This window comes from Phoca vitulina, unplaced genomic scaffold, assembly GCF_004348235.1.
Source record: "Phoca vitulina isolate PV1807 unplaced genomic scaffold, GSC_HSeal_1.0 scaffold77, whole genome shotgun sequence".
Taxonomy (NCBI): domain Eukaryota; kingdom Metazoa; phylum Chordata; class Mammalia; order Carnivora; family Phocidae; genus Phoca; species Phoca vitulina.
This window is the reverse complement of record NW_022589780.1, coordinates 6009692-6035916: the sequence shown is the minus strand read 5'-3', so window position 1 is coordinate 6035916 and position 26225 is coordinate 6009692. Positions and strand designations below refer to the sequence as shown.

General features: G+C 35.1%; 1 protein-coding gene across 1 annotated transcript in view; it reads left to right on the top strand.

The window, feature by feature from the left end:
- The window catches only part of ZC3H12B (zinc finger CCCH-type containing 12B), a 549765-nt gene that overhangs the window by 277450 nt on the left and 246090 nt on the right, over positions 1-26225 (top strand). The window contains exon 2 of the mRNA XM_032393861.1: positions 10928-11017. The gene's annotated coding sequence lies outside the window, so the exon portion shown is untranslated. The remainder of the gene's footprint in view (positions 1-10927; positions 11018-26225) is intronic.

Here is a 26225-nt window from a genome sequence, read left to right as displayed (position 1 = left end):
CTTCAACAAAAAGAAAATGTAAATAACCAATCAGAGATGAAGACTTGAATACTGAAATTAAAAATACAGTAGCTGGAATAATAGTAGACTAGAGGAAGCAGAACAGATCAGCAAGATGGAAGACAGAATAATGAGAAACAACCTAGCTATTGTTTGGTAAAAGGAAAAAAGAATAAATAATGAGAATAGGGGAAATCAGCGACATCATCAAGCATAATAACATTTGCATTATAGGTATCCCAGAAGGAGAAAAGAGAAAAGGTGGCAGAAAATTTACTTGAAGAAATAATAACTTAAACTTCCCTAATTTGGGGAAGGAGACATATATCCAGATCCAGGATTCACAGAAAGCCTCCAACAAAATTAATTCAAGAGGTCCACACCAAGATACATAATAAAATTGCAAAAAATAGTGACAAAGAGAGAATTTTAAAACCAGCCAGAGATTGCAATTGCATACAAGGGAAACCCCATAAAGATATCAGCTGATTGTTCAACAGAAACTTTGCAGACCAGAAGAAAGTGGCATGATATATTCAAAGTGCTGAAAGTAAAAATCTGCAACCAAGAATACTCTATCCAGTAAGGTTATCATTCAGAATAGGAGAGATAAAGAGTTTCCTAGACAAACAAAAGGGAAAGGGTGTTATCACCAATAAACCAGCCTTATAAGAAATATTAAAGGGAATTCTCTAAGTGGAAAGAAAAGGTCATAATCAAGAGTAAAAATTGGAAAAGGAAAAAAATTCACAATTACATACAAACGTAATCAAAGTAGTAGATTAATGATTTATAAAATCATTATGGGGATTAAAGCACAAAAGCAGTAAAATCAATTCTATCTATAAAAAACAGTCCAGGGGTTTTCAAAATTAAAGGATGCAAATTATGAAATCATATATATAAAACATGGGAAAGGAGATAAAAGTTTAGTGCTTTAGAATGGGTTTAAACTTAAGTGACCATCAACTTAATATGGACTGCTATATGAATAAGATGTTATATATTAACCTAATGGTAACCATAAAGTAACAACCTGCAAAAGTATTCAAAAAATAAAGAGAAAGGAATCCGAGCATATCACTAAAGAAAGTCATCAAACAAGAGCAAGGAAAAAGTAACAGAGAATAACTACAAAAAACAACTGTAAAGCAAACAACAAAATAGCAATAAGTACATACCTATCAGTAATTACTTTGGATGTAAATAGATTAAATAATCCAATCAAAAGCTATTGGATGACTAAATGGATTAAAAAAAAAAAAAACAAGATCCATCTATATGGTGCCTTCAAGAGAATCATTGGAAGCTGAAAAACACATGCAGATTAAAAGTGAAGGGATGGAAAAACATCATGCAAATGGAAGTGAAATAAAGTTGAAGTAATACAATACAATACAACACAATACAATACAATACGATACTTGTAGCAGACAAAATAAAGCAAAAACTATAACAAAAGACAAAGAAGGATACTACATAATTATAAAAGGTACAATCCAAAAAAAATATAACAATTGTAAATACTTATGCACCCAACATGGGAGCACCCAAACACATAAAGCAACTATTTACAGCCATAAAGGAAGAAATCAGTAGTAATGCAATAATATTAGGGGACTTTAACACCCGTCATACATCAATGGGTAGATCATCCAGACAGAAAATCAACAAAGAAACAGTGGCTTTGAATGACACACTGGACTGGATAGATTTAACACACATATTCAGAACATTTCATCACAAAACAACAGAATACATATTATTTTCAAGTGCACATGTAACAGCTTCTAGAATAGATCACATGTTGGATCACAAAACAAATCTCAACAAATTCAAAAAATTAAAATCATGTCATGCATTCTTTCCAACCACAAAGTTATGAAACTAATATTTGATTACAAGAAAAAATCTGGAAAGAATACAAACACATGGAGGCTAAATTACAAGTTACTAAACAATGAATGGGCCAACCAAGAAATCAGAGAAGAAATAAAAAATACATGGAGACAAATGAAAATCAAACCATAATCATTCAAAACCTTAGGAATGAAGCAAAAGCTATTCTAAGAGGAGAGATTATAGCAATATGGACCTACCTCAAGAAGCAAGAGAAATGTCCAATAAAAACCTAACTTTACAGGTAACAGAGTTAGAAAAAGAAGAAAACACAAAGCTCAAAGCCAGTAAAAGGAAGGAAATAATAAATATTAGAGCAGAAATAAATGAAATAGAGGCTAAAAATACAATAGAACAGAACAATGAAACCAAGAACTAGTTCCTTGAAAAGATCAACAAAATTGACAAGCCTTTAGCAAACTCATCAAAAAAAAGGGTGGGGGAGTGGACTCAAATAAAACCAGATATGAAAGAGGAGAAATAACAACTGGAACCATGGAAACACAAAGAATTATGGAAAATTATATGCCAACTGTTTGCCATAGAAATACAAAGAATTTTTTAAAATTATATACAAAATAATTGGGCAACCTAGAGCAAATGGATGAATTCTTAGAAACATAACCTCCCAAAACTGAATCAGAAAGAAATTTAAAAAATTTGAACACATCAATGACTAGCAATTAAATTGATTCAGTAATTAAAAAATTCCCAACAAAATAAGCTTACAGGGAACATACTTCAACATAAAGGCAATATATGAAAAACCCACAGCTATCATCATATTCAGTGCTGTAAAACTAAGAGCTTTTCCTCTAAGATCAGGAAGAAGGCAAAGATGTCCACTCTCTCCACTTTTATTTAACATAGCACTGGAAGTTCTAGCCACAGCTATCAGAGAAGGAAAAAAACAAAAGACATCAAATTGATAAGGAAGAAGTAAAACCTTCACTATTTACAGATGACACGATACTATATATAGAAAACCATAAAGATTCTACCAAAAAAACTACTGAAACTGAAATTCGGTAAAGTTGCAGGATACACAATTTACATATAGAAATCTACTGCATTTCTATAAACTAATAATGAGGTAGCTGAAAAAGAAACTAAGAAAACAATCCCATTTGCAATTGTAAAAAAAGAATGAAATACTTAGGAATAAACTTAACTAAGGAGGTGAAAGAACTGTGCTCCAAAAACTATAAAACATTGATGAAAGAAATTGAAAATGACACAAATAAATGGGAAGATATTCTATGTTCATGGATTGTGAAAACCAATATTCTGAAAATGTCTATACTACCCAAAGCAATCTATAGATTTAATGCAATCCCTGTCAAATACCAGCAGCATTTGTCACAGAAGTAGAACAGATAATCCTAAAATTTGTATGGAATCTCAAAAGAACTCAAATAGCTAAAGCAATCTTGTAAAAGAAAAACAAAACTGGAGATATCACAATACCAGATTTCAATATGTACTACAAAGTTGTAGTAATGAAAACAGTATGGTACTGGCACAAAAATAGATGCATAGATCAATTGAACCAAATACAGAATCCAGAAATAAACCCATGATTATATCGCCAATTAATCTGCAACAAAAGAGGCAAGATGTACAATAGGAAAAAGACAATCCCTTCAACAAATGATGTTGGGAAAACTAAACAGCTATATGCAAAGTAATAAAACTGGACTAATTTTTTATACCATACACAAAAAGAAATTCAAGATGGATTAAAGACCTAAATGTGAGACCTGAAACCATAAATTTCCTAGAAGAAAACAATAGAGTACTGCCAGTCTCTTTGACATGAACCATATAAACATTTTTCTATATATGTTTCCTCTAGCATGGGCAGCAAAAGCAAAATTAGAGTATTGGGACTATACAAAAATAAAAAGTTTTTGCACAGTAAAAGGCAACCTACTGAATGTGAGAAGATATCTGCAAATAATTTATCTGATAAGGGGTTAATATACAAAATATATAAAGAAAATCAAGCAGTCAAATTGAAAAATGGGCAGAGGACATGAATAGACATTTTTCAAAAAGGACATACAGTTGGCCAACATACAAATAGAAAGAAGCTCAATATCACTAATCATCAGGGAATTACAAATCCAAACAATAATGACATATTATCTCACACCTGTCAGAATGGCTAAAATTAAAAGAAAGTCAAGATAATAAGTCAATAACAAGTGTTGGTGAGAATGTGAATGAAAAAAAATCCTTTTGTACTCTTATTGGGAATTAAAGTAGGTGCAGCTACTGTGGAAAATAGTATGGAGGTTCCTCAAAATATTAAGAATAGAATTGCCATATAAGCCAGTAAATCCACTACTGGGTATTTACACAAAGAAAATGAAAACATTTATTTGAAAAGATATATACACTCCTATGTTTATTGCAGCTTTATTTACAATAGCTAAGATATGGAAGCAACCCAAGTATCCATCCACTGATGGATAAAGAAAACTGGTATGTATATATGCATTGGAATATTACTCATCCATAAAAAAGAATGGAATGTTGCATTTGCAACAATATGGATGGATCTTGTGGGTACAATGCTAAGTGAAATAAGTCAGGAAAAGACAAATACCATATGATTTTACTCATATGTGGAATTTGAGAAACAAAATAAAGAAGTAAAGGAAAAAAGAGACAAACAAAAAAAGACTCTTAAATATAGAGAGGAAAGTGGAGGTTGTCAGATGGCAGGATGGTGGGTACGGGTGAAATAGGTGAAGGGGACTAAGAATGCATTTATAGTAATGAGCACTGAGCAATGTATAGAATTGTTGAATCATTATATTGAACACCTGAAACTAATATAACATATTATACTTGAATAAAAAAATGTGGGTTAACTTAATTTGTGGCCAGCATCCTACCAAGGTGTTTCCTGTAATTCAGGAGAATTACAACCTAGAAATATAATAACCATTATTTGGAATGTTCCAATTAGATGAGATCACTTAAGAAGTTCAGTTAAAAACAAGGGTCTCCAAATTAAACAGAATGGAATATCTGTTTAAATTGGCAAGCAGAAGCCTCCAAAAGTTTTCAAAATTTCAAAGTAGTTTCATTAAATGATTCATTGAAGAAGCTAATGAAAACTTAAAGATGTAAGAGGCACCTAAACCAAAAGACTATAAGAATGACAAAACTCCGACTGCTCCTCTCTATCCTTTGAATACGCATCCTACTGATCCTCTAATGTTTTCCCTTCTAAAAAGGCTGCACACTGTAAACAAAAGACTGCCAAGTTACTTGCCTTACAGACACCCCCATGTCTACTTTCAAAAGAGGGCCCCCATATGGGCAATTCCCATGGTTGTCAAAACTGAGGGATTTTCTGGTCAAGTGCTATGTTATCTTATTAACAGGGGAATTATTATTAAAGGGAATTATTATTTAAAGGGGAAACTGAAAAATACCAGAGCCTGCAAAGGGGATTTTAGAAAAATTGGCAGAAGGCAGAAAACAATGTAAATTCTTACCAGAATCTGTTCTTCCAAATCTCTGTAGCACTGTAACACCCAATTGAGAGGAAAATAAAATTTCACACTGCCCCTTCCTTTCCAAATCCAGACCCATGGATTATTGATCCTCTCCCAGAGATAGCTATTTTCTTGCTTGTTTCCCACATCAGTCTCATTTGTGTAACTTGGCTTTCTGCCTGCCTAGGATATGCAGGTTGTTGCTTCTTTCATTTGGCTATCATTGGGAGTGACTGTGGATTTGGGGGAGGTAATATCTTCCGTACCCTCTTTGAGGACCCCTCTTACACCAAAGAGGAGTTATTCAATACAGCCAGAAATATTTAAAATTAGAACTATGTAGCCAGAGGGTAAAAAGCAAATTGAGGATAATATAGTTGAATAGGTGGATCAACCTATGATGCCATTTAAGTTACAACCCAATTCTTTGGGGGGATGAAAGCAATTTTCCTTATCTTACAAATCTTTACAAAACCAGAGATGCAGCTCTAAAAGCAATTCAAAGTTCACCCATTCCTTTATGAATCCGTTAACTTCCCCTATTTTTCTTAAATGGCTTGTTAATTATTGGCTTTAAAAAACCAAAGTCTTTCCTGGAAAAACTTACATTCTTTCTGTCCATTAAAGTTATATATGTTATTATGTCTTTGAAAGGTAACAAAACCCACAGTCACATGAAACTAATGGGGGGGAAAAGGGACAAAGTCCTTTTTAAAATGCAAACTGATAAAAGGGCTCTTGTGCCCAAACTCTAATAGTCTCCTAAGATGAATTCCAGGAACAAATACAAATCTTAAAATCTTCTTTACAAATATTAGTAAATATAAGGTCTTTACCTCTGTCTTTGATGTGTGTGTATGTATAAAATGTTGCATATATATATATATATATATATATATATATATATATATATATATAATATGTTGTAAATGTGAGGTATTTTTTTTTACCTCCAGATTGTATTGCTAAAATTAATTTGTCAAAGAACTCTGTTTAGTTGGTTTAAAGGCAAGCACTTGTAAAGATTGGGCATTCTAAAACTTTTAGAAAGATAAAAATTAACAAAATTTTTTTCAAGTTCATGTGCTAAGGGAAAATATTTATTGGTTTAATTAAAATAGATATGTATGTCTTTAGAGTTATCAGCATTAAAATTAAAACTTTTATTCTGCCTCGGTATACCAAAAGTCAGGTGAATTGATGTAATCTCTGTAACAAAAGGCTTTTTTAAAAAATCTGGCTCAGGAAAATGACTGAGTTTAATGTCTCATGAAGTTTTTTTGGGTAATCTAAGCATAACTGTTAAAAACAAGCAAATTAAGTAGGTGTAAAAAATATATATTTTTAATTTAGGTAAATTTTATATAGTCTCCCAAATATTTTTGATAACCTGAAACCTTAAAATTTTGCTGAGTTAGGTTAAATGACAAATCAAGTTAAATTCATTAAATATCTAGATCATTTCCAAATAAGATAAAATAATGATACAGTAACTACTGAACATAGATTTATCTACTTTTGACTTCTTTATTACAGAGAAACTCAAGATAAATTTGGGTCTGTTAGTAAACAAGTTTTGTGCTTTATTAAAAGATTTTACTTTGAAAAAGTACATTTCTCAAAGTTATAAAATGTATTCATCAATTTGCCACCCTAAGGAATACTGGTGCAACAGACAATTCACAATTGCTTACTTATTAGTTTTCACTAGAAATTAAGGTTCTTAAGAGTTAAAAACATTCTAATAAGGGAAACAACTCTCTATACAAGGAAAGTAAGATGTGTGTTTTTGGTTAAAAAAAGAAGTATGAGGAATGAAAATACATTTTTGTTGAGGGGAAAAAAAGTTATTTTATCCTAAAATGAGGCTGGTTCTCTAAAGAGGGAATACTCAAGACAAAATCCAAATATGTAAAAAAAAAAAAAGGTTTTAAAAAGTTTGTGAAAAAAATGATCTTTAAAAAGAAATGTTATGTGTGATCAAGGACTAAGATTGGAATACATAAATGCTAATATCAAAAATAACCTGGTACAAAATTAGAATTTGCTTTTCCTCTGTTTACAAGACAAAAGGTTTTTCTAGAGTTTTGATCAGCTTGAGTCTTTTCAACCTGGAACATTCCAAAGGATTTGCTAAACTAATTAGATTTATTTGATATGTTAAATTACATGGGAAACATTGCCAAACAAGAATTAATACTAAGTTTTCTTTGTAAGATTGTGGCACATGCAAATAAAATCCATTCTGCTTTAAAAAAAATGGCCCTTGATTGCCAAATTTTGCCGTCCTGATGTCCTTGAAACATGGCAGTAGTCTGCTCCTTAATCAGAGAAATTAAGATAGGTAAATAATGGCTGCAAAGTCAATGGACAGTCTGGGCTATGGGAAGTCCAAGACAACCAGTTGATTCTTCTTAGCTTTCTGATAAAACCCATTTTGTGTCTTTTACATTTCTTCACCCACCATATGGCATTTAAGATTACTCAAATTATAAATATACATGGGTACAGAGACTTCTGTAATATTGCAAAAACAGTCTACCAACAAAGTCTGACTTGTTAGGTCCATAATCCTGGAGAAACTGTTTTTGTTCCCAGAGGCCTCAGATTTCCTCTCTCTGGACACTTAAACACCTGCAGCTAGACTTCCTTTAATTGCCACCTAATGAGGGTTAGCAATATGTACTTGTTTTTGTTTGTGTTTTCCAGATGGTTTGAAGCCTTTCCCTGCCACAAGGCTGATGCCCTCACAATGGGAAAAAACTGTTAAAAATATATTTCCCACTTGGAATATACCTTCTATAATTTCTGGTGATTGAGGCATCCACTTCCCTGGGAAAATCACACAAGCCTTAACAAAAACCATACAAACTTCTTGAAATTCTATCAGTATACCACCTTCTGTTTGATTCCTTGTTGTCTTATGCTACTATGATCATTTACTGTAAGTGTCTAATGTCTTATACTCAAGCCTATCATCAATAGGTTAAAGAAGCCTTACTAGATCTCAATTCATAGAACCCTGTTGGTCACAGTTTAGAGCCTCATGATTAGGTATTCTGGAAGCATTATCAGCAGAAGACAACCCCCAAGTCTCATTGGAAGGAAACTTACCAGGTGGTTCTGATGACTAACACTGCTGCAAACTAAAAGGTATTGAGCCTTGTGTATACATCACACACCAAAAAAAAAAAAAAAAAAAAAAAAAAAAAGCTCCACTAGACACCTGGACCTGTGTCCTGCTGGAAACCTCTGAATGAAGTTGACAAGAAAGAAGTAGAAGTAGCTGGTGTCAAGGTAGACTGCTTCCACTCAAAACAATGGATTAAGACTTCATACTTTAACTAAACATGAAACCCATTCCTCCTTCCTTTCCTCACCTTTACTCTGGCATTGGCCTAGAAAGGTAATGCCTTCATCTCTATCTCTTGGATCATAGCTAAGGAGGGTAATCTTTGGAATTTGGTGACCTTTTAATTCAGGCTAAGAGAAAATCTAACTGTGCCCCTAATTTTTCACAAGCAAAATAAGACATCTCATTAGTCAATTTCCCCAAATTGGCATTGTCGAGTTGGAAAGGACCTCCCAGGAGGCTTTCATGATTCAGGATTTACTCCTTTGGGCAGGTCACTACTTGCCTGGGTAGGGATAAGTGCAAATGAGGCTATGATCAAGAAATTTACCTTAATTCTTTTTTAAAAAGATTTATTTATTTATTAGAGAGATAGAGCACGTGCACAGGGAGAAGAATCAGAGGGAGAGGGAGAGAGAAACCCAAGCAGACTCCATATTGAGTGTGGAGCTCAATGTGCGTCTCTGTCTCATGACCCTGAGATCATGACCTGAACTGAAACCAAAGTCAGACACTTAACCAACTGTGCCACCCAGGTGCCCCAGAAATTTACCTTAATTCTTAGAATTGTTTCAAAACCTGCTGCTAAAGCAATAGCTGCCCCCAAATTCTCAGACTCTGGCCAGTTATTCTTGATAATAGAATAGCCCTTGATTATCTTTTAGCTAAACAAGGAAGTATCTACTGTAGACAACATCACTTGCTGCACCTGGATTAACACTTTTGGGGAAGTGGAAACTCAATTACATGAGATCACTGAACAAGCTACTCGTCTTAAAAGAGTGATTCCTTCAGTGGGGTCTTTCTTTGATATATTTGATTTTGATTGGTTTGGGTCTTGATGACATTGGTTTCAAAATGCACTCCAAAGATTGAGAATTATTCTGCTTATAGCAATCATAATAATCCCCCTGGTGCACTATATTCTCTCAAAAGGTTTAGGTGTACGTTTGCAGCAGCTAACCAACAAGCAAATGACCTCCCTAAGATTGGAACATTAAAAGAGGGACAAAAGGGACAAATGACTTAAAATTTTTGAAGCTAAAGTCATAACCTGTGGATGTCACATACATTGAGCAAAAACATCATGACCTGTGAATATCACACAAAGGATCAACAAAAGCCTTGAGAACTATGGAGCTAGCTGAGAGTGGTGGTAATGTCTTAGATTATCACACCTCTCAGTTAAGCTGAGAGTCTCATCAAAAAAGAGGATTGTTAAAAAGAAAACCACAGGACAAAATGGCATCAATTAGGTTAAGGCCCCAAGTCAGTAAACTAAGATTTAATACCTAACCTAACTTCAGTTTCAACCCCCTAGAAATGTAATCTTTAACCCATCAACACAGGAATTTCCTGGTTAGCACCAGGAAATTTACTGATAGACCCCTTTTCTTTCCATTAGGAGGGCAACCTTGCCTAAAACAATGGATTCTTTGCTAATAGTTTCCTTTTTCCCACTCCCCCTCTATCATTAAAAACTATTCCTTTTCTGTAGTCTTTTGGAGATCCTCTCTACTTGCTAGATGGGATGTTGCCCAATTCATGAATTGTTTAATAAGCACAATTAGATTTTTTAAATTTACTATTTGAATTTTTGTTAACAGTTGAAATGGTTGAATTTTTAAAAAATATCAGTATTAGTGCATAATTAAGTCTTTGGTATAATAGTGAGGTGTTTTGAATATCAAAATAAGATAAATTTGTTCAATGTAGTCATAATAGCTGAAATACTTTTTTTTTTTTTTTTTTTTTAAAGATTTTTATTTATTTGTCAGAGAGAGAGCGAGCACAAGCAGGGGGAGCAGCAGAGGGACAGGGAGAAGCAGGCTCCTCACTGAGCAAGGAGCCCGATGTGGGACTCGATCCCAGGACCCTGGGATCATGACCTGAGCCAAAGGCAGATGCTTAACGACTGAGCCACCCAGGCGTCCCAAGCTGAAATACTTTTAAAAATAAATAAAATACATAAAAAATAAGTACTTTTAAAAATAATAGGATAACTCTTTTTAATCTATTTATAAAATTATCCCAAGTTTACAAATAACTTGTTTGGTATTCTATATGTTCTTTTTATGAGTTGAAAACTTTATTGCCTTTTTAAACAAAATACAGATATTTTCAACACTTACTCTCTTGAATTGTTTTCTGTCCTGTCATTCAGTCGTGATTCTCCTGAAAAGAAGTGTTTAGGCAAGAAGGCCCGGTTGCTAAGCAGAGTGTAGCAGGAAGCTTCAACTGTAAAGTTACTAAGGTATGTCCTTTATTATTGAAATTATAATAATAATACAACACAACCAAAATTCTAATTTGACAGCATAAGCCTGTGTTTGAAAGCTTGAGTTCAGATTTGAATCTGTGGAGTTTTTCAATGTCTTTTGATTACAAAATCGAAAAAGTTTATGAATAAAATTGTGCTAGTTTCAGGAATTATTCAGTGGGCTGTCCTGAATATACTTGACATTTTCCTTCACTGTATGTATGTATGTGTGTATGTATTTTATGTATGTTTAAAAATACTGGCTTTATAAAAATGTTGTCTTCATCTTTCTGTCATCTCATAACTATGTTTTTTGGAATTGTGAGATTGCCATAACAATACTTTCCCTTTTTGTAGCATTTTCATATTTATTATCTAATTTCATGTCAATCTCACAACCACTAATGGAAGATAAAGCAGCTTTTCTGACCTTTCTTTTTTAACTGAGAGACTGAGTAGCTTAAACTTAAAGCTAAAGTCCCTAACAATCAGGGACTTTAAGATCTCCCAGTCTGACTTTTTTCTATTACAAATGAGGAAGCTGAGGACCAAAGAAGTCACATAGCTGGAGAAGTAATTTCCTTGGTAACACAGCTATTTATTGCAGATCTGGGACTAGAATATAAGCCTCCTAAATCCTAGTCTAACATGCTTGACACAAGCCAGATGCTGTCCCTAAATAATAGTTGTAGATTAATAAGTACAAACACTTTATTAATTTCCTAAAAATTTCTGTATTGGAGAGGTTAAATAGATCAGAACATATGTAAACTTCAGTTTTATTTATTTTTTTAAGATTATTTATTTATTTTTTTATTTATGTATTATTTGTCAGAGAGAGAGAGAGCACAAGCACGGGGAGAGGAGGCAGAGGGACAAGCAGGTTCCCTGTGGAGCAAGAAGCCCGGTATGGGACTAAATCCCAGGACCCTGGGATCATGACCCGAGCCAAAGGCAGATGCTCAACTGACTAAGCCACCCAGGCATCCCTAAACATCAGGTTTAAATTACCTAATTTAGTACATAAGAATAAATATTCATTTAGCAAACATTTACTGAATACATGATATCATGATGATACTAAATGCCAGGAATAAAAGATGAATAAGACACAGACCATTTTAAACACAAACTCCACATTTACAATTTAGTAGGAGGAAGGCATATAACTGTAGAGCTCTGTATTAGTTTTCTGTTGCTGTATAAGAAATTAGCACAAATTTAGCAGCTTAAAGCAATATACATTTATTTTCATACAGTTTCCTTGGGTCAGGAATCTGGGCATAGTTTAGTGGGGTGCCCTGCTCAGGGTCCCCTAAGGCTGCAATCAAGTGGTCTGCTGGGGCTGAAATTTCCTCTGAGGCTCAGCACTCTCTTCTAAGCTCATGTGATTGTTAGTGGAATTAATTTTTTGCAGCTATAGAACTTATGGTGGCTTACTTCTTCAAAGTCAGCAGGAAGGAGGGGGTGTAGGTTAAGATGGGGACACTATGTTTGCCTCATCTCTTGAACACAGCTAGATAAATACTAAATCATTCTGAACAGCCAAGAAATTGATCTGAGGACTAAGAGAACTAACTGCAAAACTAGAGGGAGAAGAGAGGCCACATTGTGGAAGATAGGAGGTGCAGAGATGTGATGTGAGGGAGAAAAGAATCATGGCTGCTGCAGAGGAAAGGGAGCCCTGATCATGGAGAGAGGAGAGGGAGAGAGAGAGCAGAGCACAGGGGATTGCACAAGAAAAATACTTCCCCAAAACCACTGGGGGAAAATGAGAGGGGTTGATTATTTTCCCCACTGGGAAAATGGGAAGGGCTGATTATGGTGAGTTTTTACAACCAGCAGAGCTCAAAGACAAGTTTTAGAAGTCCATGCCATGGCTGGTGTGAGGCCAGTGGGTGAAGTGGTGCTCCTATGGAGGAGGGCAGAGGACCAGGAATGGACAGTGTGGTCTGAGGATGTCCCAGGCTGCACTGAGAGATAGTTACACTTCTTGGGGTGCATTTGGGAGAAATGGCACTGCTTCTCAGGGTACAAAAGAGCTGGTAAGTGACATTTCACTGCCCTGTTCCTTAGCATAGGGGCAGAGGCACCTGCTGAAGGCAGCTAATGTGGTGTTGGCATTTTGCTGTGCTTTACTATAAACTCCAAGCTCCTATGCATTTGTGTGACTACCCTAATGGACAAGCTGGCACCAGACTCAGAGTGGCAAGACCCTCTGCCAGAGGATCTGCATGGGTCCACACCACACCAGGTCCCTAAAATTTGGAGTTTTGAAACTCAGCCAACGTGCCTGAGTTAAACAGGAGCACTATGCTGTGGGGTGGGAAGACAGCCAGGACACAGGGTGAAGGCAGGGATCTGAGGAATCCCTGAGACACTTGAGGGGAGATTGTTCACTCTTCTGTGAGGGCTTCTTGGACAGCAGGATGAGGGAGCGAGTTGGTACCATTTTTCTTCCCTGTCAATCAGCATGGACAAACTTCAGTGAGCAGCACATTGCCCACAGTGGAGGCTTGAGCTGCTTACACCAAGCCCCATATACTTGCACTCTGCAGGTGTTTCTATACTATGGCAAGTATGCCTGAGAGCCAGAGCAGCAGCAGGCCTCTCTCCAGGAAGACCAGCATGAACCCCCACACATGCACCAAGTCTACTGACCATAGAGTGCTAAAAAGCTTCAACTCTAGTGCAAATAGGATCAGGCTTATCTTAACAAGCAGACCAGAGCATAACTATTTAAAATGTTGCACACAATAGACAAGGTCTAAACAATCCCCATGGCAGACAAGGAGAAATGCTGCAGAGGACTGACCTGAGGGAAAGAGCCACCAAAACTCAATAGCAGAGTGCACACAGCACACACCAGAAACACTTCCTGAAGCACCAGGCCCTGGATAGTATATGACCTATTTTTCATAAAGCCATTATTCTCTGAGAGACCACAACCAACACTACAGAAATACAAACAATTATAAGGAGCAGGTAACATAACAGACTTCCTAGCATAGAGAAGACAGAGATATAGTCAAAATGCCAAGACAGGGGAATACATCCCAAAAGAAATAACAAGAAAGGTGACAACCAGGGATCTAATCGAAATAGATATAACTAATATGCCTGGTCCAGAATTTAAACCAACAATCATAAGGATACTAGATGGGCTTGAGAAAAGCATAGAAGACACTATGGAGTACCTTACCAAGGACATAAAAGATCTAAAAACTAGTCAGGCCAAAATAAAAAATGCTATGACCAAGATATGAAACCAGCTGGATATAATGACTACAGGATTGAAGAATCAGAAGAATGAATAAGTGATATAGAAGGTAAAATTATGGGGGGAAAAAGGAAACTGAAGAGAAGAGGGAAAGAAAAATATTGAATCACAAATGTAGACTTAGGGAACTTAGTTGATCCATAAAGTATAACATTCTTATCTTATGAAACCCAGAAGCAGAAGAGACAGAAAAGGGGACAAAAGGTTTATTTGAGCAAATTATACCTGAAAACTTCCCTAATCTTGGAAAGGAAACAGACATCCAAATCCAGGAGCTACCAAGAACTCCCAACAAAATCAACCAAAGGAGGCCAACACAAGACATGTAAATAAATTAGCAAGATACAGAGATAAGAAAAAAACCCTAAAAGTGGCAAGTGAAAAAAAATCATTAACTTACTAGGGAAGACAAATAAGTTTAGCAGGAGACATCTTCACAGAAACTTGGTAGGCCAGAAGGGAGTTCCAAGATATATTCAACATGCTGAATGGGAAAAAATATGCAGCCAAGAACACTTTACCCTACAAAGCTGAGATTCAGAATTGAATGAGTTTTCCAGACAAACAAAAAGTAAGGGAGTCCGTGACCACTAAACCAGCCCTGCAAGAAATATTAAAGGGAACTCTGTGAATTTGAAAGTAAGACCAAAACCAACAAAGACTAGAAAGGAACACAGAAAATCTCCAGAAACAACTTTACAACTAAAACAATGGCCCTAAGTTCATATCTATCAGTAATCATTCTGAATATAAATGGACTAAATGCTCCAATCAAAATACATAGGGTATCAGAATGGATAAGAAAAATAAGACTCATCTACATGATGCCTACAAGAGACTCACTTTAAATCTAAAAATACCTACAGAATGAAAGTGAGGGTATGGAGAACCATTTATCATGGTAATGGAGTTGAAAGAAAGCCAGAGTAGCCATACTTATATCAGATAAGCTAAATTTTAAACCAAATACTGTAAAAAGAGATGAAGAAGAACAATTTATCATAATTAAGGGATCTATCCAATAAGAAGATCTAACAATTGTAAATATTTATGCTCCCAACTTGGAAACAGGTAAATATACAAATCAATAAATAAGAAACAAAAAGGAACTCATTGATAACACAATAATTGCAGGGGACTTTTACACCCCACTTACATTAATGGACAGATCATCTAAGCAGAAAATCAACAAGGAAACAGTGGCTTTGAATGACACACTAGACCAGATGGACTTAACAGATATAATCAGAGCATTTCATCCTAAAGCAGCAGAATACACATTCTTTTAAAGTGCACATGGAACATTCTCCAGAATAGCTTGCATACTGGTTCACAAATCAGCTCTCAACAAGTACAGAAAGTCTGAGATCATAACATCCATATTTTCAGACCACATTGTTATGACACTTGAAGTCAACTACAAGAAGAAATTTGGAAAGACCTCAAATACATGGAGGTTAAAGAACATCTTACTAAGGGATGAATGGGTTAACCAGGAAATTAAAGAAGAAATGAAAAACTACATGGAAACAAATGAAAATGAAAACACAACAGTCCAACACCTTTGGGATGCAGCAATAGCAGTCACAAGAGAAAAGTATATAGCAACATAGGCTCAACTCAAGAAACTCAACTCAAGAAACAAGAAAAAAATCTCAAAAAAAAAAAATCTCAAATACACGAGTTAACTGTACACCCAAAGGAACTAGAAAAGGAAGAGCAAATGAAGCCTAATGCCAGCAGAAGAAAGGAAATAATAAAGATTAGAGCAGAAATCAATGATATAGAAATAAAAAAAAACAGTAGAACAGATTAGTGAAACAAGGAGCTGGGTCTTTGAAAGAACTGATAAAATTGATAAACTCACAGCCAGACTTATCAAAAAGAAAAGAGAAAGGACTCAAATAAATAGAATCATGAATGAGAGAGGAGAGATCACAACCAACACTACAGAAATACAAACAATTATAAGAGAATATTATGAAAAATTATATGCCAAAAATTGGGCACTGAAAGAAATTCCTAGAAACATAAAAACTACTAAAACTGAAAGAGGAAGAAATAGAAAATTTGAACAGACTCATAACCAGCAAAGAAATGGAATCAATAATCTCCCAACAAACAAAAGTCCAGGGCCAGAGGGCCTCACAGGGGAATTCTACCAGACCTTTAAAGAAGAGATAATACTTTCCCTCTCAAACTATTCCAAAAAATAGAAATAGAAAGAAAACTTCCAAACTCATTCTATGAGGCCAGCATTACCTTGATTCCAAAACCAAAGACCCCACCAAAAAGGAGAATCATAGGCCAATATCCCTGATGAACATGGATGCAAAAATTCTCAAAAAGACACTACCAAATCAAATCCAATAGTACATTAAAAGGATTATTCACCATGATCAAGTAGGATTTATCAAGTGGGGCAGCAGGGCTGGTTCAATATTTGCAAATCAATGTGATACAACACATTCATAAAAGGAAGGATAAGAACCATATGATCCTCTCAATAGAGGCAATAAAAACTTTTGACAAAGTACAGCATCCATTCTTGATATCTCAACAAAGTAGGGATAGAGGGAACATACTTCAACATCATACATCATAAAGGCCATATACAAAAGACCCACAGCTAATATCATCTTCAATGGGGCAAAACTGAGAGCTTTACTTCTATGGTGAGGAAGAAAACAGGGATGTCCACTCTCATGATTGTTATTTAACATAGTACTAGAAGTCCTAGCCTCAGCAATCAGACATCAAAAAGAAATAAAATCCATCAAAATCAGCAATGAAGAGGCTCGTGGGTGGGGCAGTTGGTTAAGTGTCTTACTCTTTGCTTCAGCTCAGGTCGTGACCTCAGGCTCGTGAGACTGAACCCTGTGTAGGGCTCTGCACTCAGTGCAGAGCCTACTTGAGATTCTCTCTCCCTCTCCCTTTGCTCCTCCTGCTCATTCTCTCTCTCTCTCTCTCTCTCTCTAAAATAATGAATAATTTTTAAAAAAAAATCAGCAAGGAAGAAGTCAAACTTTCCTCTTTGCAGATGACATGATACTCTATATAGAAAGCCTGAAAGATTCCACCAAAAAATTTGTAGGACTAATAGGTGAACTCAGCAGAGTCCCAGGAAACAAAATCAATGTGCAGAAATCTGTAAACCAATAATAAAACAGCAGAAAGGGAAATCAAGGAATTGATCCCATTTACAATTGCACCCCCCCAAAAAATGAGATACCTAGGAATAAGACTAACCAAAGAAGTAAAAGATTTGTGCTCTGAAAACTACAGAACACATATGAAAGGAATTGAAAATGACACAAAGAAATGGAAAAACAGGGGCACCTGGTGGCTCAGTCAGTTAAGTGACTGCCTTTGGCTAAGGTCATGATCCCAAGGTCCTGGGATCGAGTCCCATGTCAGGCTCTCTGCTCAGCAGGGAGTCTGCTTCTCCCTCTCACTCTGCCTGCTGCTCTGCCTCCTTGTGCTCTCTCTCCCCTCCATGTCAAATAAATAAATAATCTTTTTAAAAAAGAAATGAAAAAAACATTCCATGATTATTGATTGGAAGAACAAGTAATTTTAATATGTCTACAGTGCCCAAAGGAATCTACACATTTAAAACAATCCCTATCAAACTACCACCAGGATTTTTCACAGAGCAAGAACCAACAATCCTAAAATTTGTGTGGAACCAGAAAAGTCCCCAAATAACCAAAGAATCTTGAAAAAGAAAAGCAAAGTGGTGGCATCACAATTCTGGGATGCAAGCTGTATTAAAAAGCTGTAGTCATCGAGATAGTAGATGGCACAAAAACAGACACACAGATCAATGGAACAGAATAGAAAACCCAGAAATGGACCCACAAATATATAGTCAACTAATCTTTGACAAATCAGGAAAGAATATCCAATGGCAAAAAGACAGGTTCTTCAAGAAATGGTGTTGGGAAAACTGGATAGCAATATGCAGAAGAAGGAAACTGGATCACTTTCTTACTTAAAAAAAAATAAATTCAAAATGGATGAATGACCTAAATGTGAGACAGGAAACCATCAAAATCCTAGAGGAGAAGCCAGGCAGCAACCTCTTTGTTCTTGGCTGTAGCAACTTATTAGACATGTCTCTGGCAGCAATGGAAACAAAAGCAAAAATGAACTATTGGAACTTTATCAAGATAAAAACTTCTGCACAGTGAGGGAAACAACAAAACTAAAAGGCAACCTACAAAATGGGAGAAGATGTTTACAAATGACATATCTGATAAAGGGTTAGTATCCAAAATGTATAGAGAACTTATACTCAACACCAAAAAAACAACAAAAACAACAACAAAAAAACCCCAAATAATCCAGTAAAGTAATGGGTAGAAGACATGAATAGACATTTTTCCAAAGAAGACATATAGATGGCTAACAGACACATGAAAAGATGATCAACATCACTCATAATCAGGGAAATACAAATCAAAACCACAATAAGATACCATCTCACACTCGTCAGAGTAGCTAAGATTAACAACATAGGAAACAACAGATGTTAGCAAGGATTTGGAGAAAGGGGAACTCTCTTGTACTATTGGTGGGAAAACAACCTGTGTAACCACTCTGGAAAACAGTATGGAGGTTTCTCAGAAAATTAAAAATAGAAATACCCTAGGACCCTGAAATTTTACTAGTAGGTATTTACCCATAGGGTACAAAAATGCTGATTCAAAGGGGCACATTCACCCTGAGGTTGATAGCAGCATTATTAACAATAGCCAAATTATTGAAACAGTCCAAATGTCCATCAAATGATGGATGGATAAGGAAGATGTGGTATATATACATATATATAATGGAATATTATTCAGCCATAAGAAAGAAAGAAATCTTGCCATTTGCAGCAACATGGATGAAGCTGAAGTGTATTATGCTAAATGAAATGTCAGTCAGATAAAGACAAATACCATATGATTTCACTCATATGTGGAATTTAAGAAACAAAAATATGAATGTAAGGGAATAAAAATGGATGGAGGCAAACCATAAAGGACTCTTAACAATAGAGAAAAAACTGAGTGTTTCTGAGGGAAGTTGTGTCAGGAAGGGTCTAAATGGGTGATGGGTATTACAAAGGGCACTTGTGATGAGCACGGGGTGTTACATGTGTGTGATGGATCACTAAATTCTACTCCTGAAACTTATATTACAGTATATGTTAACTAATGAGTATTTTTTTAAGATTTTGTTTATTTATTTGACAGAGTGAGCGAGAAAGAGCATGAGCGGGGAGGAGGGGTAGAGGGAAAAGCAGATTCCCTGCTGAGCAGGAATCCTGATGCGGGATTCAATCCCCAGACTCTGGGATCATGACCTGAGCTGAAGGCAGACACTCAACTGACTGAGCCACCCAGGTGTCCCACTAATGAGAATTTAAATAAAAACTTGAAACAACAACAACAACAAAAATCCAACAGGAAGGAGAATCTCTGGTCCTTTAGGTCTCTGACCTCTAGATCTATTTTAAAAGTCATCTGATTAGGTCAGGCCCACCTACAATGTATCTCTCTTAATTAACTTAAAGTCAACTGGTTAGGGACTTAAATAATATCTGAAAATATCCCTTCCCTTTTGCCATATGCTATAACCTAATTGTGGGAGGTATATACAGTATACCCACAGACCTACCCACATTCATTAAAAAGGGGATTATACTGGGCATGTACACCATGGGGTGGAGAGATCTGGGGGCAGAGTTTAAATTTTACCTACCACATTTGCAATCTAGTCACAGATTAAAAATTGACTTTAAATCTAATAAGCAATGTTCATCTAACACAGCTTTACTTCTGATTAATAACTACATTTTATTTAAATGTATCGATAAAAGTTAGCAATTATTTATGTTTAAATTTTATTAAGTTTTAATTACAAAGTATTGTAAAAGTACACTCATGCAAAAATTATTTAAGCATTAAGGGTAATGCTCAGGTTCCCTGGATGGTAACCCATAATTCTAATCATTTCCTCCAGAGGATGTCACTTTTATTTTTTTTTTTACTTTTAATAATTTGGTGCAGATCCTTTCAGACCTTTACTCATTCATTTTAAAATTCATTTATACCTGTAAATATATAATATCATTTTATTCATAATTAATATATGAATAAGATCATATCGAGCACATTGTTTTGCATTTTGTCTTTTACTTGGCAATATGTCTTTATTTTTTCCCATGCTGGCCCAGATAATTTCACCTAATTTTTTTTTTAAGATTTCATTTATTAGAGAGAGAGAGCACAAGAGGGGGGAGGAGCAGAGAGAGAAGGGAGAAGCAAACTCCCTGTTGAGCGGGGAGCCCTGTGGGGCTTGATCCCAAGACCATGATTAGGTCATGACCTGAGCTGAAGGCAGACGATAACCAACTAAGCCACCCAGGCACCCTTCACCTAATTATTTTAAAACTATTATATAATTTTCTTTACATTTATTTTGCCATTTCCCATTGTGGACACTTAGCTTGTAACTTTCTACAATTTCAAACACTGCTGCAGGAAGCATCCTTTTGCCTGTATTTAAGTGTGTCTCTAAAGTAGATAGCCTGAAGTGAAATTGTTGGGTCATAGTAATGCACTTATATTTTTTCTACACTGTATCAAGTTAATTGGTATTCATATCCATTCCTTTTTGTGTTTTTGGACTATGGTCTCTTATTTTAATTATTATGTTCAATTAGTCACTGTGTACTACATCATTAGTTTTTGATGTAGTGTTCAATGATTCATTAGTTGCGTATAACACCCAGTGCTTGATGGAATTAATCATCCTTATTGATTCAAACACTGCCCCTTACTTTGTGCATATCTGTGCATGTCTCTTTCATACTTCATCTCCTGTTTTATTTATCCACCTCTCCAATCTCCTTTTAGCACACACACCTATATATTTAATGTATATTCTCCTTTGTATATTCATTTACATAATAATAAAAATATATAGCATTTTATTTTGTTTTATAAACTTACATAAACAGTATTTACTGCACTTATTTATTTTGCACTAAACAATTTTCCGTTTTATTATGGTACAATTTATACACTGAAATTCACACTTTTTAGGTGTACAGTTCTATAAATTATGAAAAACTTATATAGTTGTTTAATGACCACCATAACCAAGATGTCAGTTAATTATGTCATCACCAAAGGATTCCTCATGCAAATTTGTATTCATCTCCTCCCTTCATCCCTATCCCCTAGCAACCACCTATCTGTTTTCCCATATGACAGTTTTGTCTTTTTCAGAATGTCATATAGGAAGCATGCAGAATGTAGCCTTTTGATTCTTGCTTCTTTTACTTCAGATCATACTTAGAGATTCATTTGCGTTGTGGTATGTATTAGTAATTTATTCTTTCTTTTTTATTTCTGAGTTTACTTCATTGTATGATGTATCCCAATTTGTTTCTGTTCCCCAACTGAGGAACATTTGAGGAACAGAGATTTTAATGATTATGGACATAGCTGCTGTAAACATGCACATACAGGTTTTTGTAAGAGCACATGTCTTCATTTTTCTTAGGTAAATACCTAAGAGTAGGATTGCTAGGTTTTATCATAAGTGTATGTTGAACTTTATAAAAAAAATCTTCCAATCTATTTTCCAAAGTGGCTGAACCATGTCATATTTGCAACAAGGTATGGGGGTTCCAGTTATTTTTCATCTTTGCCAAACTCTGATTATGTCAATGATTTTTATTGTTGCCATTCTAATAAGGAGGTAGTGACATCTAATTGTGTGTTTAACTTGTATTTCTCTAAAACCAGTGATGTTGAACATCTTTTCATGTGCTTAATTTCCATTTGTATACCTTCTTTGGTAAAGTGTTACAACTTTTCTTCATTTTTCAATGCTGTTTGGTTTTTTATTATTACATTTTGATTTATTTATATATGTTCTAGGTACAAGTCATTTATGAGATATGTGTGCTCTGCAAATATCCCCCCCCCCGCCCCCAGGTTGTGGATTATTTCATTTTCATAGCAGTATATACCAAAGAGCAGGACTTTTTTTAACTAGAATTTTTTTACAGCAGTTTTAGGATTATAGAAAAATTGTGCAAAAAGTAGAGTTCTCATATACTTCCTCTCCCTACCTCTACACAGTTATTCCTATTTTTAATATTGTTTTTAAAAGTTTTTAATTTATTTTTTATATTAAAATATACTGTATTGTTAGTTTCAGTGATAGAATTTAATGACTCATCAGTTGTATACAACATCCAGTATTCAATACTTCAAGTGCCCTTCTTGAAACAGATCACCCAGTTACCCTATCTGCCCACCCACCTCCATTCCAGCAACCCTCAGTTTGTTTCCTACAGTTAAGAGTCTCTAATGGTTTGTCTCCCTCTCTGTTTTCAACTTATTTCATTTTTCCTTCCCTTCCCCTATGTTAATTTGTTCTGTTTCTTAAATTCCATATATGGGTGGAATAATATGGTATTTCTGTTTCTCTCAGTGACATATTTCACTTAGTATAATAGCCTCTAGTTCCAACCAGGTCATTGCAAATGGCAAGATTACATTCTTTTTCATGGCCATGTAATATCTCATTTTATATATATTTATATATATGTTTTTTTAATTTATTTTTTATTTAAATTCAATTAGTCAATATATAGTATGTCATTTGTTTCAGATGTAGTGTTCAATAATTTATCAGTTGCATATAGCACACAGTGCTCATCATATCATGTGCCCTCCTTAATGCCCATCACCCAATTACCCAATCCCCCACCCACCTCCCCTCCAGCAATGCTCAGTATCTTTTCCTATAGTTAATAGTCTCTCAGGGATTTTCTCCCTCTCTGATAACTTCCCAATCAGTTTTCCCTCCCTCCCCCTATGATCCTCTGTGCTGTTTCTTATATTCCACATATGAGTGAAACCATATAATTGTCTTTCACTGATTGACTTATTTCATTCAGCATAATACCCTACAGCTCCATCCACATCAATGTAAATATTAAATATTCATCCTTTCTGATGGCTGAGTAATATTCCATTGTATATATACACACACATATATACCACATCTTCTTTATCCATTCATCTGTCAATGGATATCTCAGCTCTTTCCACAGTTTGGCTATTATAGACATTGCTGTTATGAACATTGGGGTGCAGGTGCTCCTTCAGATCACTACATTTGTATGTTTGGGGTAAATACCTAGTAGTGCAATTGTTGGGTCGTAGGATAGCTCTATTTTTAACTTCTTGAGGAACCTCCATGCTGATTTCCAGAGAGGCTGTGCCAGTTTCATTCCCAAGAGTGTAAGAGAGTTCCTCTTTTTCTGCATCCTCGCCAACATTTGTTGTTTCCTTTCTTGTTAATTTTAGCCATTCTCACTGCTGTAATGTGGTATCTCATTGTGGTTTTGATTTGTATTTCCCTGATGACAGTGATGTGGAGCATTTTCTCATGTGTCTGTTCACCATTTGTATGTCTTCTTTGGAGAAATGTCTGTTCGTGTCTTCTGCCCATTTCCTGACTGGATTTTTTGTTCTTTGGGTGTTGAATTTGATAAGTTCTTTATAGATTTTGGATACTATCCCTTTCGCTGATAAGTCATTTGCCAATATCTTCTCCAATTTCATAGGTTGCCTTTTAGTTTTGTTGACTGTTCCCTTTGCTGTGCAGATTTTTATCTTGATGAAGTCCCAATAGTTCATTTTTACTTTCATTTCCCTTGCCTTTGGAGACATATCTAGCAAGAAGTTGCTGTGGCCGAAGTCAAAGTGGTTGCTGCCTGTGTTCTCCTCTAGGATTTTGATGGATTCCTGTCTCACATTTAGGTCTTTCATCCATTTTGAGTTTATCTTTGTGTATGGTGTAAGAGAGTGGTCCAGTTTCATTCTTCTACATGTGGCTGTCCAATTTTCCCAGCACCATTTATTGAAGAGACTTTCTTTTTTCTATTGGATATTCTTTCCTGCTTTGTCGAAGTTTAGTTGACCATAGAGTTGAGGGTCCATTTCTGGGTTCTTTATTCTGTTCAATTGATCTGTATGTCTGATTTTGCGTCAGTACCATAGTGTCTTGATGATTACAGCTATGAAATATAGCTTGAAGTCTGGGATTGTGATGCCACCAGCTTTGGATTTCTTTTTCAACATTCCTTTGGCTATTCAGGATCTTTTCTAGTTCCATACAAATTTTAGGATTATTTGTTCCAGCTTTGTGAAAAATGTCGATGGTATTTTGATAGGGATTGCCTTGAATGTGTAGATTGCTCTGGGCAGCATAGACATTTTAACAATATTTATTCTTCCAATTCATGAGCATGGAATGATATTCCATTTCTTAGTGTCTTCCTCAAATTCTTTCATAAGTATTCTGTAATTTTAAGAGTACAGATACTTTACTTCTACGATTCACTTTATTCCTAGGTATCTTATGGTTTTTGGTGCAATTGTAATGGGATCAATTCCCTGATTTCTGTTTCTTTTGCTTCATTATTAGTGTATAGAAATGCAACTGATTTCTGTGCATTGATTTTATATCCTGCCACGTTGCTGAATTCCTGTATGAGTTCTAGCAATTTTGGAGTGGGGTCTTTTGGGTTTTCCAGATAAAGTATCATGTCATCTGTGAAGAGTGACAGTTTGACTTCTTTGCCATTTTGGATGCCTTTTATAGGTTTTGTTGTTGTCTGATTGCTGAGGCTAGGACTTCCAGTACTATGTTGAACAACAGTGGTGACAGTGGACATCCCTGTCGTTTTCCTGACCTTAGGGGACAAGCTCTCAGTTTTTCTCCATTGAGGATGATATTTATTGTGGGTTTTTCGTATGTGTCTTTTATGATACTATGGTATGTTCCTTCTATCCATACACCGAATAGAGTTTTTATCAAGAAAGTAGGCTTTATTTTGTCAAAGGCTTTTTCTTCATCTATTGAGAGTATCATATGGTCTTGTCCTTTCTTTTACTAATTGTGTCTCACATTGATATTTTTGCACATGTTGAACCATGCTTGCAGCCGAGGAATAAATCCCACTTGGTCGTGATGAATAATCCTTTTAATGGACTGTTGGATCTTATTAGCTATTATATTGTTAAGAAGTTTTGCATCCATCTTCATCTGGGATATTGGTCTGTAATTCTGCTTTTTCATTGCGTCTTTGTCTAGTTTTGGGATGAAGGTAATTTTGGTGCCATAGAATGAATTTGGAAGTTTCCTTTCCTTTTCTATTTTTGGAATGGTTTGTGAATAGTAGATATTAACTCTTCAAATGTTTGGTAGTATTCCCCTGTGAATTCTTGTGGCCGTGGACTTTTGTTTGTTTTGATATTTTTGTTTACTCATTCAATTTCTTTGTTGGTTATCAGTCTATTCATATTTTCTATTTCTTCCAATTTCAGTTTTGGTAGTTTGTATATTGCTGGGAATTTATCCATTTCTTCCAGGTTGTCCGATTTGTTGGCATGTAATTTTTCATAATATTCCCTTATAATTGTTTGCATTTGTGTGGTGTTGGTTTTGATCTCTCTTCTCTCATTCATGATTTTATTTATTTGGGTCCTTTCTATTTTCTTTTTAATAAATCTGGCTAGAAGTTTATCAATTTTATTAATTTTTTAAAGAACTATCTGGTTTCATTGATGTTTTCTATTGCTTTTTTTTTTTTTTTTTTAGTTTCTATAACATTTATTTCTGCTCTATTCTTTATTATTTCCTTCCTCCTGCTGACTTTAGGCTTTATTTCTTGTTCTTTTTCTAGGTCCTTTAGGTCTAAGGTTAGATTGTTTATTTGAGATTTTTCTTACTTCTTGAGGCAAGCTTATACTATTTTACCCTTTCCTCTTATGACTGCTTTTGCATCCCAAAGGATTTGGACTGTTGTGTCTTCATTTTTATTCTTTTCCATGTATTTTTTAT